This window comes from Cervus canadensis, chromosome 15 (genome assembly GCF_019320065.1).
Source record: "Cervus canadensis isolate Bull #8, Minnesota chromosome 15, ASM1932006v1, whole genome shotgun sequence".
Taxonomy (NCBI): Eukaryota; Metazoa; Chordata; class Mammalia; order Artiodactyla; family Cervidae; genus Cervus; species Cervus canadensis.
The window spans coordinates 48,771,878-48,789,511 of NC_057400.1; the positions used below are offsets into that span (position 1 = coordinate 48,771,878).

At 39.4% G+C, this 17,634-nt stretch overlaps 1 protein-coding gene across 3 annotated transcripts in view; it reads left to right on the forward strand.

Moving 5' to 3' along the window:
• CERS6 (ceramide synthase 6) overlaps positions 1 to 17,634 on the forward strand; it is a 329,104-nt gene that overhangs the window by 254,737 nt on the left and 56,733 nt on the right. The gene's annotated exons all lie outside the window — the stretch shown is intronic.

Here is a 17,634-nt window from a genome sequence, read left to right on the forward strand (position 1 = left end):
GTCCCTCTGCTGTCCAAATGAAATGAAGAAGAAAAATTGTATCTGTGGCTCCTGGGAGAGAGTGAAAGCTCAGTGTCCCAGCCCTAAAGAATGATTTCCCCAATTAAAGAGTTATGTAATGTCAAAATATGTCAGGAAAATACAACATTCCTAAGTGAACTGTAACTGGCTTTCACCCTACCATCCACTGGAGTAGCTTTTGCTAATGGTACTCTTGACCTCTTCAGTGTTAAACCCTCTCATTCTAGTTCTCATCTTATCAGCTTCTGGGCAGAATTGGTGCTTTTGGCTGTTCACTGTTGGTTTGTTGTTTCTTTTTTTTTTTTCCGGTGAAGCTATTTTTTCCAGATACTCATATTTGGATCACTTCTTCAGAGCCATCTTTGCTGGCCTCCACTCCAGCCCCCACCCACCATGCTCTGCATATTTGCATGCACCAGGGTCTGGTCCTAGATTACAGGATGTCATCTCCCTGGGTGATCCAGCTTACACCCTTTGGCACTGTTAACAATTATCTCCCTGGGTGATCCAGCTTACACCCTTTGGCACTGTTAACAATTATGTCTATACCAGTAACTCCCAACTGTCTCCTGTCCCAAATCTTCTCTGGGTCCCACACTTATACAAAACTAATCATAAATGAAAGTATGATGTTCTTCTTGTTATTTTATCATTTAATCCTCACCACAATGCTAAGATCCCATCTGATCATTTATTATTTATTTTCCTTTTATGAATGAGAAGTCTGTTCCCAACTGAAGACATTGTCTTCCCCGAGTCTTGTTCTTCCTCCAATAATGTTTGTCACCAGCAGTCGTGTAAGCTAGAAGCCTTCCTTTGCTCTCCTCTTTGCCACCTGCTTCCTTAGTGTCACTAACAGATTTAGTTTGAGTCCCCTCTACTTTGGCTTAATCTATTACAGCGGTCTCTTAGATGGCCCTCCTTTCTAAGTAGTTATTCTTGTCTACCTGCCATCTAAGAGTTATGTTTCTCAAACCTTCAAAACAGAGCCAGACTACTTGGGGAGATATTCAGGTTTGTCACCATGATTCCAACCCACCACTCGTCTCTCCTCCTCCTGACATACACATATGTCTTAGTTACAAATATCGTCTCTCCATTGTTCAAACACAGTTTTTTCCATAACATCTTTGTTTTCTACAAGACCTTGCCTGTGGCTGGAATCTATCTCCCTTCACCAGACTTGGCAGGCAAAGAGCAGGATATGTTCATCTTTATACCTCTTGTGACTGTGAAGGCACCTGCCTGTGGTGGGGCTCAGTAAGTTTAGGATGAATGAGTAAATGGATTCATCAGAATGTCTTCTGACTGCTAATAGATATCTTCTAAGCTTCTTTGCAAATGGTACTGTGCATTGTGATGGATCACAATACTGTAACAAACCATTTCTTGGTTGGATCGGTAATCTGCCAAATTGCAAAATATCCAAGTGGCAGCAGAAAAGCATTTCCCTAGTACCTGCATCACCTCCCCCAGTTCTACGCCTTCCACTCTCCTATGGCAGCGGCGTACTTGACTGGCAAAAGGCTGTCTTTCCTGACAGCACGGCCTTAATGTGGTATATGTCATCTGATTCTCAGAGGTGGATGGTTCCTGTGAGGGCTAAGGCTTAGGTGTAGCAGATGACTCATTGACACCCATAATTGGTGGTTCCCTTACTCATTGCACCCAATGCTTTGGGTCCATTTCTGAAAATGTTTAAAGATCTTTCAGTGATGATAAGTCAGTTAGATCTTGTCTCTCTTACACAAGGAATCTTCTTCATTCCTGTAGTCAGTACTTGTAGAGTGATGCTGTCCACTGTGCCAGGCCTGTTGTGCATTTTATTTATTTATTTTTGAAATCATTCATTTTGGGAAAAATCAAAACATAAAATTTACCATCTTAACTATTTAAGTGTATAGTTCGGTAGTATTATACACATTCACACAGTTGTGCAACCCGTTTCCAGAACCCCTTTCATGTTGTGGAACTGACATTCTGTACCCATTAATCAACAAATCCCCATTCCTTCCACCTCCAAACCCCATCACTGAAAACTACCATTTTACTTTCTGTCTCTATGAATTTGATGACTCCTTACCTCATTTAAGTGGAATCACACCACATGTGTCCTTTTGTGACTGACATATTTCACTTAGCATAATGGCCTCAGGTTCATCCATGTTGTAGCATGTGTCGAAATGTCCTGCTTAAGGGTGAAGAATACAGATTGTATTTTCTTTTGAAGAGAAATTTTTCCAGGTAGTCACAGAAAGCACTTGTATAACAAAGAAGGAGTTTTGACTATTCTTCCCATCTTCTAATTGAGAAAACTGATGTACAGTGAATTTTCAAGGCTGCACAATGTGGGAATAAATTAGAGGCCAAGTTTACCAAGCAAAGTCCTGTGATTCCTCATTGATGAGCTGTTGGATGTGTCCACAGTTCTTGTGTTGACTTGCCCCTCCATGCTCCTGACATTAGAGGCAATAGGCCTTCTGCCATTCTTTGCCATTTTATTTGTTCCTCTTTTGCTTCATGACAATTAGGAATGCCATCTTGGGTCAGAGATGAATGGAAGCAAAACTTGACTCTTACTTGGCCCCTAGGAGCCTAGACCTCGGGAGACATTGCTGCATCAAAAGTCACCAAGCCCCTTCCTCTTGCTTGAGCTTCCTCAGCATGCATGTACCGCGTCTTTTCACTTAGCCAAGAAGACTCACAGAGGCTCCATTATTTTATGACAAATTACCATTTTCTTAATAGCAATTATAAGTGGATTCATTTCAGGGGCTAAAGTGTATCATTTTGTATGCTTTTCACTTGTCTTGCATCAGTGCAGAGAAAGCCTACAAAAAGGGGCATTTTACAGTGAGGTCCATGAAAATGGAATTTATTCAGGCCTGTACATGTTGTCAATGTTGCTAAATTAATAATATATACATTTTCTGGTCACCGCTATAGCTTGCTGTGGCCATCTGACTCCTCTTCCTTCTCCCCTTGGTCAGAGTACCTTTGAATGTTCCTGGTGCAGCTGGCTTATTCTTGTTTCTTGTACAAAATGGGAATTTGGCTACTACCATATGTGCTTGTTACTCTGCACAGATTTTAATAAGGAAGGTCTTCTGCTCTGTGGCAGAGATACTCATTAGTGAGTTGTTCATTAATCCTTGCTTTTTACCTTTGAACCATGCCTACAGCCACTGCAGATCCTTGGGGGTTCCCGCCTCACTTCCCTCCCACCCAAAAGACCTGCCATTCCAGCCATCAGCAAGGACTTCTGGTATATTCTGTTGCCAAATACATCCCCACCTTCTATATTGCAACTGTTAACTAAGCTCTCACCCTCTAAAAACAACCCTCCTCCTAATTATAGAATAGAGATGTTTGAAGATACCCATTGACACCCATGATAATCAATTTCTGAAGTCTATACATATAGTGGTTAAATAGAAAGGTTATAAAAAATATATCTTTAGTTGCCCTATCAAATAACAATGAACTTGAACAACCATTTTCAAACAGGGACCAGAATTTATAAATGTTTGATCCAAATGCATGCCCCCAGCTGTTAGAATCAATACCTTAAAATGTGAGGTTCAGAAATAACTCTTTGTAACTTAATTGGCTCACAAGTCTTTCTAAAAATGGCTTTTATATTCACAAACTCTCCTCCTCTAGAAATGTCCTAGTATTGCCATCTTTTTTTTTTTTAATTGCTCTGTTGCCAAGCAGAATCTGGAGTTTAAAAATAATTGGAGAACTTTCATCTCTATGGTGACAGAACACCTTGCCTCTCTTGGTCATCTCCAGGGTTGGTACTTATTTGGTCAGTGATGACATACATGCTATTAATATTCCCAGAGAAAAGGTCCTAGTCAAGAGGTAATCATTTGGTATAATGGACTCATAATTTAAGTATTCTATTGTATGCTACCGAGGTATGTGTATCTTTTTGAGGATTTTTTTCCTTCCTTCTTTCTTCTTCTGCCCATTCTGTTCTCCTTCCCTTCTTTTTTGCCTTTCTTCTTTTGTAAAAAAAAAAAAAATCATTAAGGTACCTTATTAAAAAAACAACAGGTATATTCTTGGTATTCAATATTGTTTGAATCACCTTTTATTTCCTAAGGCTTAATTTTTATTAAGATTCTGTTTTCCAGCACCTGTTCATAATAGGTATTTCTCCTGTGCATCTAAATTTTCTAATGGAAGTTAATAAATATGACTGTTTTGGAGCTCAGAGCAGCCTGCTGGTGTCCAAGCCTGTGTCCCTGTTAACTAGGCTTCTGTTTGGCTTGATGGCCTGGGCCCTTGGCCAATGAACCTTGCTCGTGTTTGAAGTGCTTTGCAAAAAATCACCCATGGCTGAGTTCCAGGACCCAGCTGGTGAAATCAACTTACTGCTCTTTTGGTCTTTAACCTGAGAGAAAAACTACATCTCATGAAAGATCCCTGACAGAGAGAGGTGATGATGATGAAGTTTAGTGAGAAAGTTATTGAGAAGCTTGTGTTTGCGCTTTGGTAACTTTTGTAGAAAATTACAGGTATCCATTGCTTTGAGTACTGTAGCTGCTTTGTGGGGGCCTGCCATGCTCCAGGTCTTTCCTGTTTCAATTAACTTTGGGATTAAAAAAAAAGCATGTTTTAATCTTTTAATAAGGAAGCAGTATGGCATAGAATTAAATAAAACAATGTCCATGAAACCATCTATCTAGTACAATGCTTGACAGAACTCAGAGCAGTACCCAACACATAATGACTAAAATTTGGTTGAATCAAGGCATAGTGCTAAGACCAAAAACAAATCAAAAAGCCTCCTAAACTAGTGGTCACAAATTTTTCTACTTTCGATCAGTTAAAATGAACAGAAATCATTAGGAAAAGGAGTTAAAGTTGCCAACCTGTTACTTTTCCTGGTAAGGAAATTACTCATTACTATCAATTCATATAAGAAAGGACATCGTAACATTTTAAAAGAGGAAAGATACCTTGTGGAAAAAACAGACAATCCTTTCTATTTATAATTATGAAAAGTTTTTATCACTCCCATTTTGCTTAAGACTGGGGAAAATTATGGGTTATGTGTCTTCTTAGAGGTTGAAGGCATGGGCTCTAGAGTCCTTCTGCCTCCCCAGCACCTCTCCTAATTTGCTGTGACCTTGAGCAATGTAACTTACCTCTCAATGCCTTTGTGTCCTGATCCAAAGAATAGAGGTCATATAACCTACCTCATGGGAGTGTTGTGAGCATAGATAAGTGATACAAGCTGTTGAAACAGTGCATGGCACATAACAAGTGCTCCATAAATGTTGGCTATTACTGTAATTGTCAGTGTGACTCACCAAATATTGCCAGCTCTCTATTCTCAAGCACATGGATGATGGTACACTCAGCCATGCCCCTTTTTGTGGTTGGATATGACCAGATGGCTGGTAGGCTGTGAGCAGAACTGACTTAGTCAGTGATGTAATGGAATTGCTAGTGTGAGACCCAGGTTCAATCCCTGGGTCAGGAAGACCCCGTGGAGAAGGGAATGACTACCCACTCCAAGTATTCCAGGTATTCTCGCCTGGGAAATCCCATGGACAGAGGAGCCTGAGGGCCTACAGTCCATGGAGTTGCAGAGTCAGACACAACTGGGAGACTAACACATTCACTTTCATAGCAATTGATAAACTTTGAGATGGAGGCTGCTCCACCTGGGTCCCTAAGTGATGGCAATAGAGTACCCCCTGCCCAGGCAGTTGGTAACATACAATAAAATAAGACATAGACTTTTGTTATAAACCACTGAGATTTTAAAGGTTTCTTTATTGCCACATAATCTAGTTTATCCTAACTGGCACAGCTACTATTAATAATCTGGCTGATTATCATCTCCCAGAACAGTATTTGGAAATCATTTGTAAAGATAGCAGTTCTCAAAGTGTGGTCTTCAGACACCTAGAGATTCCTGAGACCCTTTCAGAAGATCTACAACATCAAAACTGAAATCATAATAATGCTGGGACATCATTTCCTTTCTCACTGCATTGAACTTTACACCGATCATGCAAAAGTAATGGCAAAATTGCTAGTAGTGGCACCAAACAGTGTGAGTAGTAGTTTTTGTACTCCTCTCTGCCACGTGCTTGCAGGAAGGAAAAATGTCAGTTTTACTTGAGAATGTGCTTGTTGAATCAGTAAAAAGTGTTAATTTATTAAATCTCTATTCTTGAGTGTACATTTAGTTTTTTTTTTATTATTTTGTCTGATGAAATGGGAAGGAGCCAGGAAGAGCTTCTGCTGCAGAACAACATCCAGTGGGTCTCAAGAAAAGTCACATGCGATTAGTGTTTTCTCCTGAAGGCTGTGCTAGTTCTGCCCCCCCCTCCAAAATCTAATTTTTACTTGAAAGAATGATAAACTATAGTTATTCCATTGTGTGTATTTGGTAGACACATTACTGAAAATGCACAGAATGAACTTGTCAAGGTGTTTCAAGTAAAACCATTGACTTTGTTGTCAATGATAAAACTAAAACTTTGAAGAAAAAATTAGATTTTTTAGAAGATTTGTGTCCACCAGCAAGAGCTCTATAGCTTCTCAATACTTAAAGACTTTTCTCAGGAGATTGGTAGTGATGACAATAAATGTGATTTTTAAAACATTGTACAAAAATATGTTTCTTTAACTCCATGAGCCAATGTTTTCCAAATGATGCATGATGCTCCAAAAGTATGCGTGAGTGAAAGATCCACTCAAAGGTCAAGACAGACCAAAAGGTTTTAGGTAACAGAACATGAAAAATTTATTGATATAGTTTTAAATTCCACATTGCAACTAACCTTTAAGAATGTCCCTCTTGTCAAGGTTTGGAATGTCAAGGAAGAATATTCATAGCTATCTGAAAAAGACTATTAAGATACTCCTCCCATTTCCAGCTGTGTGATACTAGATTTTCTTTACATACTTTAACCAAAATAACTGGACAACAGGTTGAATATATATGCCATGATGAAATCCAGCATGAGACAGACATCAAAGAGTTTTGCAATCATGTAAAACAATACCACTCTGTTCATGATATTTTTAAAATTTTGGAAAATGTGGTTATTTTTTGTAAATACATTTATGTTAATTAACATAATGAATTTTATTTAAAATAAATTAATAAGCATGTTTTACGTGTTTTTAAAATTTTCCCAGTTTTCATGTCCAGTGTGGCAAATACTGATAGATATGACCCACATAAGCAAACAATTTTTGGTGTCCTCAATAATTTTTAAGAATATGCTCCTTAACACCAGAACATTTAAGAATTGCTCATCTAGATTATTTTTATTCTTTTTAAGAAAACATCTCTTTATTTTATTTATTTTGGCTGTGCTGTGAAGCATGCGGGATCTTACTTCCCAGACCAGAAATGAAACCAGTGCCCCCCTGCATTGGGAGCACAGAGTCTTAACCAGTTAACCACTGGATCACTGGAAGTGTCCCTAGATGATTTTTAAGTCTTTCCTAAGGATATGACAGCATATTAAAAAGCAGAGACATTAGTTTGCCAACAAAGACCTATATAGTCAAAGCAATGGTTTTTCCAGTTGTCATGTACAGATGTGAGAGTTGGACCATAAAGAAGACTAAGTGCTGAAGAATTGATGCTTTTGAATTGTGGTGTTGGAGAAGACTCTTCAGAGTCCCTTGGACTGCAGGGAGATCAAACCAGTCAATCCTAAAGGAAATCAGTCCTGAATATTCATTGGAAGAATTGATGCTGAAGCTGAAGCTTTAATACATTGGCCACCTTGATGCAAACAGCTGACTTATTGGAACAGACCCTGATGCTGGGAAAGATTGAAGGCAGGAGGAGAAGGGGGCAACAGAGTATGAGACGGTTGGATGGCATCACCGACTTGATGGACATGAGTTTGAGCAAGCTCCGGGAGATGTTGAAGGACAGGGAAGCCTGGCGTGCTGCAGTCCATGGGGTCACAAAGATTCTGACACGACCGAGCGACTGAACAATGAACAACAACAAGGATGTGACTCTTGGGTCATGCCTCAGATTGTATCAACATCTCCTCTCTTTGCTGGAAAGGCTGAAATCACACCAGATGACACCTGATCACCCTGAGAGGGTGGAGGATGATGTAGAATTCTCCCTGGGTGACCTCAGTGTTGCTACTTGTAGACACTGGCAGGCAGACCACTTAACCACTCTTTCACAGAAGCACCAAGTTGTTCTTTTGTGTGTTCACTTATGACTGGAGTAGCAAGATCCTGCCCTCCAAGCTTAGGTTTCTTCAAAGAAAGATACTGCTGATTCTGAGGGCTCTTTCCGTTTCTTTCTCACTGCAGTGCCTTCAGAATCAAAGAAGGGAAGAGGAGGCAGCTCATTTTAGTAAGCCACCACTAGTGATCAAAGCATTTCAACCCAGGGCTGTGTGCAGGCTGGTGGGAGAACAAAAGAACAGTCTTGTCTGGAGGTGGGGTGGGGCGGGGGGGGGGGTGTCTTATGGGGCAATTTTATGAGATTTTATTCAAAAATTAGTAGCTTGTTCCAGCAATCAAACTCCCAAGCACCTCGCCAGAGGAGAGGCTCTTAAGCATCTTTAGATCTCACAGTTAGATGACCAGCCCGGCGACAGCCCTGGGGCATTGTGGTGGCGTGTTACTGCTGTCCAAGCATGAGGAGTGACAGGAGGAACCTCTTTTCCAGGGTGGTACCAAGGGCCACAGCATTGCCACATTACAGAGAAACCTACACCCGGGACCAGCACAGTGCTGTTGCTCCAGGGCTCTGGGTCCTTAAGTCCAGGCCCTCAGGGATCCCACCCTCCCTTGAGAGATGCCACTGACATTTGGAAAGTATCACTTTCATTGGTGCATGGGTGGTTCAGTGGTAGAAGTCTTGCCTGCCATACAGGAGGTCCAGGTTCTCTTCCTGGCCCATGTAGCCACAGTGTCCCCTTTTTCGGGGCTTCCCTGATAGCTCAGTTGGTAAAGAATCCTCCTGCAATGCAGGAGACTCTGGTTCGATTCCTGGGTCGGGAAGATGCCTCTGAGAAGGGATAGTCTACCCACTTCAGTATTCTTGGACTTCCCTTGTGGCTCAGCTGGTAAAGAATTCGCCTGCAGTGAGGGAGACCTGGGTTCAATCCCTGGGTTGGGAAGATCCTCTGGAGAAGGGAAAGGCTACCCACTCCAGTATTCTGGCCTGGAGAATTCCATGGACTGTATAGTCCAAGGGGTCGCAAAGAGTCAGACACGACTAAGTGAGTTTCACTTTCACTTTCATTAGGAGATTTCATTCTACTTCCCCTGGGGAGTTTCCCATTAGTCATTCTAGGAGTCTTGGGAAAGCGTCTACTTTGGCTTACTATTTATGTTATCTGTCTATCTAACAATCTCCCTGACTCAGTGAATTCCCTCCATTTCTAGCCCCTTAAATAGAAACAGACCCATGACATATCCTCTCCTTTGGCCTCCCAAGAAGAGGCACCTCTTCCACTCATGGCTAATCCTCCCCTTTGCTCTTGATCGCCTTCTCTTCCTGTCCCCTAGAAGCGACCTTGTTCTGTTTGATAGGCTCCCACTTACCTGTGTTTTCAGACGCGTCCTCCCTGCCACCTTCCTTATTGTCGTCTTTCCTTGCGCTCTTGTTTCTAAGAAGCAGTCCACTGCGATGGGAGCCTGACCTGTCCAGTCACACAGAACTAGCTGCTGATGTGCCCCGAGCCTGTCCTCACCATGTGACTCTGGAGATGTCTCCCAGCTTCTCCATGCCTCAGTTTCTTCATAAAATGGCATTCAAACAGTACTTGCCTCATGGCGTTGTTGGGAATAAATCACCATGTCCGAACCTTCTGAAGCCTGAGAATTAGTAGGCAAGTCTCGGGGTGGTTAGAAGTTCACCAGATACTCAAATGGGAGTGGGGCTTGGAGAAAAGAAGAGAAAATACAAAGCCTTCCAGCCAGGAAAAATCCCTGAAGGGCCAGAGTACTGCGTGGGAGCAAGGAAGGTGACAGGTGAGTTTTGCAGGTAGAGTCCTGCCTATTGGTGAAGGCAGGCGGGGAGTTCAGGCAGTGGAAGGACGAGGAATTAGAAGAGAGACGATAAGGCTGATGGTATTAATAAGAGTTTCCCTGAACCCCTCCTGACAACTTACAGCATCATCCCAGCTTGGCTGACCTAGAGGAGATTTTTTCTTCTTCCATCCAAAGCACCAAATTGAAACCTGATCTGTCATTTAGAACCTCCAGGGTTTGAAGGAGGAAATGGCAACCCACTCCAGTATTCTTGCCTGGAGAATCCCATGGACAGAGGAGCCTGGCGGGTTACAGTCAATGGGGTCGCAGAGTCAGACACAACCTAACATGGCACAGGCTTTACAGTAAATGTGAGGATGGCTTTTGAGTTCTAGGATCGCTCGGATTTTAGTTGAGCCCAATCTGCCCCCTACTGATCGCTCTGGAGGTTTTCAACCTGAATGAGTTTATTTGCTATCCAGTGTTGGCCCTCGCCTTTGTCCGCTGTGTTGTTTCCCACACCCCACCCTCACGCCGGATTAAAAGGAGAGTAAAATCTGTTAACTTGCACATCACTTAAGACTGTTAGGTTGGGTGTATTTTAAATGTCCCAGAAGTGACCCTTCTAGCATGAAAAGCTGTACAAGTTACTGCAGCTGGCCCAAGAGTAATTTCAACTGCACCCAGAAGATGGATATTTTGGCTTCCAACTACCGACGCTTGTAATTTGGCAAGACTTGTAGTGATGGAGAACATCTTAATAGCCAAAATTCAGTGAGAAAAAAAGACATGTGTATATGATTAAGAAAAATACCTACATCACTTGAAAGCGGAGTGCATCTGGAGAGCGTACTGTGGAGGGGAAGAGGAGCAGAAAGCAGGGAGGACTCCAGGGAGTTTCAGATGAAGTTCCAAGCTCTGGCCAGGCATAGTGGGAGGGAAGTAGTGGCACTATCTTACTGTTCTCTGTTGTGCAAATAAAATTTTATTGCATCTTTTTCCACAGTAATAAAATCAATTGAAGATTAAATATTAACTAAATAATTCAAAGTACATGAGACTATGAGTTCTTGATCTTAAAATGGTGCCGTCTTTGTTACACAGGAGAAAGATTGGGTGAGCACTGCTGATACAGCAGTTCTTTATTTCATTTATGTATGTTCCCAGAAGCTCTGAAGTAATGGCATATGTTGCGGTAGAGAGACTAATGTTGCATCCAGAAGGACAGCTCTTGTTTTCACAAAAGCTTAAGCTTTTCAAAGGCTCTTAAAGTTGTAGTTATAATTTATCATGAGGATTTTGATGGAGATATCTGCCAAAACTGTTTTTTTTTTAATAATTTATCTGAATTTTGGAAGTAATACTTAATGGGTTGCTTCAGAACAGCTGTGAAAATTAAACCCCTCTCTTATTTTTTATCTAAAGAAAATGTGATGAAGCCAGCCATGAGCCTATGCGATTGCGATATCTCAAATTACAAGACTGTTTCACATATTATGCTCTTTGATGTGGCTCTAAGGAGGAGGTGATCAAAGTTTTTTTCTAAAGGGCCAGCTAGTAAATATTTTAAACTCGAGAGCTGTACAGTCTCCGTTGCAACTACTTAACTCTATCACTGTAGCAAGAACACTGCCATAAACAGTGATTAAACAAATGGATGTTGCTGTGTTCTAATAAAATATTATTTCCAAAAACAAATAAGGGCCAGATTAGGCCTGGAGTCTGTAGTTTGTCTTTCTCTGCTCCAAAGTTGAGTCACCTGGATGTGCCTATTTGGTGAAGAGTGAGGATGTCAGCTTTAAGAATGGCAGAGAGAGATATTCACATCATATCAGAACATGTTTTTAGAACATTTCAATATGAACAATAGCAAGTTTAAAGTCTTTAACCAGTTAATTTCTTAGCACTTACTCTTTTAATAATGTTGTTTGTATGAGACAGTTATCTCCCTCAAGGACCTAAATCTGTATATATTTAGTCCCCAAAGTGAGAAGTCTAGTCTATTGGGGAAAAAGCATAGAAATAAATCTGTCTCTAGATTTTGTGTGAATGACGTTTTGTTCATGGATTGATATCAGAGATGGGCTAATTGAATCATTCCTGCAGGACTCTGCCTCTTTATAATTAAACATTATCCAAACAAATCACATTTTTTCATCCATTTCCACATTTTCCCATAAATATTTACACTAGAGTAGATGCTATACATAAGAATGAAAGTGAATTTCAACTATAATTTTTGAAGAACCTTGTTATTTGAAATACCCTTCTTTAAATGGCACATTTAACCAGTTCTCTTTAGAGCAAGCCAAAACTCAAGGCCAGCTAAAAATATAATAACCAAGTAAATTGTGGGAGATTGCAGATACCCCAAAGGTTGACATTTACATTTATGTATATTATGTGAACTTCTTACATCATGGGCTGGTAACAGAAAGGTATAATTTTCAAGTTGCCTAATATGGGCAAATCAGAATTAACAGATTTTTATAAATCACTCTGAATATTCTTTTATTTCAGTCATTGTCTTTACAACCTAGACAGTATTTTGTTTCTTTGCTTTTTAAGAGAAATATATATAGATAGATAGATAGATAGAGATATGTTAATATATCAATATATATATTCATGCATAGGACTTCAGTTATCCATAACCAAAGTTTGAGTATCTGTTATATCTTCATATTCGCTCAATGGGAAAAGTGTTTATGATTGTTCTTGGCACATGTAAGTTTTGTCTGAAGTTCACACACTCCTTGTGTGTTCATTCTGGAGTGAAGGTGGAGCCTGGGTGGCCACTCTTCCCTATATGATACCAAGTTACAGGCTTGAAGTCCACTTTCTGCACAGCCATATTGCTCCCCAACATTCTGAGTTTTATTCCCAGGTTGCACAATCCCAAGAGAAGAGATGAGGAAACGTTGTTGATCTCTAGAAAAAGAAGAACATGTTACTCTGTTAAAAAAAAAAAAAAAACAACCCTTTTAATTTCTTTGCACCTTGAAGACTCAAATAGGAAAACTATTTTTAAAAAAAGTAGAAATGAGAGATTTCTATTACTGCTGTAGTGGCCATAAAATGAAATCAGCTTCAAATTATGTTTCTTTCATTCTGTTTCTTTTGAAAATCTGCTAAATGGGTGACCTGGTATTAACCTGATTCCTAGCCCTGGGTCAGGGAGATCCCCTGGAGAAGGAGTTGGCAACCCTCTCCAATATTCTTGCCTGGAAAATCCCATGGAAAGAGGAGCCTGACAGGCTACACAATCCATGGGGTTGCAAAGAATTGGACATGACTGAACAACTAAACAACAACAATTCATGAGTTAGAGTATGTTTATTAATGGTATTTGTTTAATTGGGGAAAGCTGCTTCTGTCATTTGCATCCCAGAGAGAAGAGTCTTTTCTTTGTCTTGCACTTTAGTGGTATTTCATATTTTTCACCACCCATGCACATCTGAATTAACCATCAGTTAATATCTTGATCTTCTTAATTCTTTTTTGAGAAGCTTCACCAATGCTTTTCTTTATTTGTTACAAAGATTATTCCCAAAAGAAGCTGCATAAAATTGTTAATACTTTAGCCAGCAAATGGGAATTTAGAGAACAAGCTTCTTGTTTGTAGTGGAAGTTTTTTTAATAAGAAATGAGTTAATTTTGCTTTCATAAAAATAAGTACATCGAGGTAAATTTATGTGTTTTCTGAAAACAGTATTATTTTAAAGCCTTGTTCGTTCAGCCTGGCCACTGCAAATGGAGTTCCATCATATAGAACATCAGACTTTGGTCCCTGTGGCCCTTCAGTGCTAATATTTTGTTGTGCAGAGAATTCCCCTGGAGAACTGAGTTAAGGATGCCTGTTCTCATTGTACTAATAACAGTTGGGATGGATCCCAAGTAACTAGAAGTTTATCTGCACTTACAAGTTTCTGATGTGGAAGCTACACAAGATAGACTGAGACTCTGTTCTGGGTTGTCTAAATGCCATTCAGAAATGTAATAAGGGAAAAACCCAACGTTTTCTTCCCAGCTTCTCGTATTAAAATGGATGGCTTTTCCTTGAATTTCTTCGTTTTAGTCTTATTCTAATTGTACTTGGGTCAAGACCATATCTATATTTTTTCCTATCTCTGATAATTACCATAGGAGAAGCCACTAGAATGAGGGCTGGGATTGAGGTAAATATCATGCAGGGAATGTAGAAGGAGCCCTTGACAATGGCTATGAATATGCCCAGAAACAATTTGACAGAACAAAAGGAGGTTGGGGACCACTGATGCAGGCAGCCAGACCAGTCTGTTTGAAATAAGGGCTTTGGGATCTGTCTTCAGTATGAGGGCCAACAAGAAATCACAGTCTCTCTACCCAATTGTTGCTACCAAAAATGGAAGAAACATTCTCAACCTAAATGCTAAGTTTCCTGCAGCTTGCCTGGGTCTAGATATATTAATAAACCAGTTACTTTCAGCAGTAACAAACAAGAACATGGGAGTTTCCCACAATGTGTTGATAAAGTCTAAATTGACAATTTGTTTAAAAACTGTTATTTGTACCAGATTCACTGCCTATTCAGAGAAATGTCACAGTAAAAGGATGAGAGTAACACAAAAAATAATGATTGCATGGCTTTTATTAAAGGTATTTCATTGTGTATAATGCTTTCTGAAGCAGAAATGTAAAAGACAAAATCCATTATTCATGCTTTTTATATTCATACAGATATGACAGCATAATGAAAATTGGTCTTCTGCCATGAGCATAGCTCTGAGTCCCTCAATAATAAATGTTTTCTAGGACCAGGTTATTTATATGCAAAAATCATCTTCACAAAGCAAACTTTGTCTGAAAAACAAGTCTCTTGTTTTTAGGGCAACCTTGCTATATTGCCAAGGGCATTGTTTTATTTATTGACATTTATATCAGATATGTATTAGGAAACTTAATTATAAAATGGCCCTAATCCTCCATAAGGTTTTAATCAATTTATGTTCATTTTAAAATTAAATCAAGAAAACCTCTCCTCTCAGTGAATCAAGAGCAATCATTCTGGGCTAAGCAATGGGAAATGTGGAAAGTATTGTTCTGGTTAGGTACTCAACTAGTTAGATTTTAAAATCTATGTATTCAGCATGGGTGAATATAAACTCACTGAACTGTTGAATTAACACTATGTTTTTATTTGTAATGTTTATGAGACAGTATAAAATAACAGTTGATAGGTTAGCTCTACTTTAATTGATCCATTGTTTTGAAGTAGCTATTGTCTGGTAGATTACTCTAGGTGATGAAACAGAAATACATTTCTGATAACAGCCTGGAGTGAAGAAATTTCATCTTCCCTTGGGAAACATTATCAGAGCAATTTTTATTATATGCTTAAGGTACTTTTGGTATTGTTCAACTTTAATGCTTTAGGAAGACCCTAGATAACTACAAAAGCATCAGAGAAATCAAGAGAAATAGGTAAAACTCGTAAGTTGAGTCTGTATGTGGTCACTGATTAAACTCAGAGCATGGCCTTCATTTCTCTCGCCATGAGCTGAGAACTAACTAGAGATGCAAATGTGGGTCTAGAGGAAGGAGCATGGTGATAGGTCCACAGGCAGCAGGAGTTTGCACAGCTTCATTCTGTAGTTCTGCTATGGGTGTTAGAATGAACTGATGATGCAAGAAGTGATTCTGCCAACAGTGGTATCTACCATCATGCCACACAGCTCTTTTTGAGACTAGGTTAACTGAAAATAAGAAAAATAGTTCTATTTCATTTTTTAATGTATCTGACCTTATTTAGGAAACTAATACATTGTTTATTCCAATGAATATGAGCTATTTACTAAAATAAATTAAAAAACCAATAGGTGTGCTCAATCACTCAGTCATGTCTGACTCTTTGCAACCCTTTGGACTGTCACCCACCAGGATCCTTTCTCCATGGGACTTTTTTAGGCAAGAATACTGGAGTGGATTGCTTTTTCATCCTCCAGGGGATCTTCCTGACCCAGGGATTGTACCCACATTTCCTGTCTTCTGCAGTGCAGGCAGATTCTTTACCCACTGAGCTATTGGGGAAGCCCAGTAATTAGTCAATATGGTTATCCATAAATGCAGAAAAGTAACCTCTGGACACCAAAGTGTATACAGAACCGTTTAAACATTGTGTTTTTAAAAATATACCCATTTGGCTTTACTTCCTCAGTGTCATTTAAAGCTTGAATTTGTAAAACATAAAAAGATATTCTTAAAGAGTTCTGTATCACAGGAATTTAAACAGTAGAAAAATCCATAGCTTTATAGGTTTAAGTTATATAAATTAAAATGATAGAATTTTTCAATATGGGAAGTATACAAGGAAATATATGGCAAAAGGACCTTATAGGTGCAGTATTTTATTACTGATAGATTATCATTAGTTACTTTCAGGATATAACAAAAAAAATTGTTTAAATGTTTTAGAACCATTTAAGTCATCAAAGTTGAACTTTCAGACCCCAAATTGTGTGAAATCAATAGCTACTTAATGAAGAGTGTATGTATCTGTACATATACTCACTTTCTTTTTTTTATCTCTCTCTCAGTTTCATAATATGCTTCTAATTTTGTCTCATTTATCTCTGAATGGTCCATGGTTTCAAGTACGTCATCATTAGAGCTGGTCTTGGCACTGAAGTCCCAGAGACTTCAAGTTTACTCTGGGAGAAATACAGACTAAATAAAAGTGTCAGTAAAAGCTTTTCCAAGCAATATAAATTCCATGTTTCAATAAATGTGTCCAGGTGGTCAGGAGATAAATCAGTACTGGAGAAAGATGATCTTTTCACATGGGCCAGGAAGCAGCTCCCTTAAAGTTGATCAAAATAAGGATGGCCAAATTCCCATTATGTTTGCCAGTTATTTTTTTTTTCTAATGACTACAGACAGATAATAGTTAAAATTCAGAGCTTATTTGTGTAGAAATGCCATCAGAAATGCCAACATATTATGATTCTTATTTTAACATTCTGTTGGGCATATTCTAGGAGAAGGATGCCAAACCCTAGCCACTAGTAGTTAGAGAAGTGGTCTGCACTGCTGCCTAAAAGAATTTTCTAATGTAGAAATCCAAATAATACCTTTCTGAGCTTGAGACCTGTCAACTGAAAAAAAAATGTACAATTTAAAAGTTGAAAATTATTGTCCAAAAATTGACAAAACTGAGGACTTAAGCTGCGGACATAGCATCTCAGATCACTCTGATTACTCCGAAGAGACAAAGGGGGACCCAAGATATATAGGAGTTTCTACAACAAAGACCAGGTAGTCAGAATAGCAAAAGATCATTATTATTAAAGAAAACCAGATATCTCAAGTTAAGGAACTTGGTGCTCTTCTGTGTATAGGAAGATGAATCTCCCATGTGTATCATTCATTCCTTTGACATGCACCTCAGCTATCTGGGGCCAGTGTCTTCTGCTTTCTCATCCTGAGCCTCCTCACGGTGCCCGGTCAGGGTACACTGCAGTGACTGACTGCTGGTGGGCATCCTCTTTCCATCCTGAGTTTCCTCAGTGCTCACTCTAGAGGAAACTGTAATTTGATGGCTGCAACATCCTTTGTCTACTGATATGGCAGGCAATATTTTTT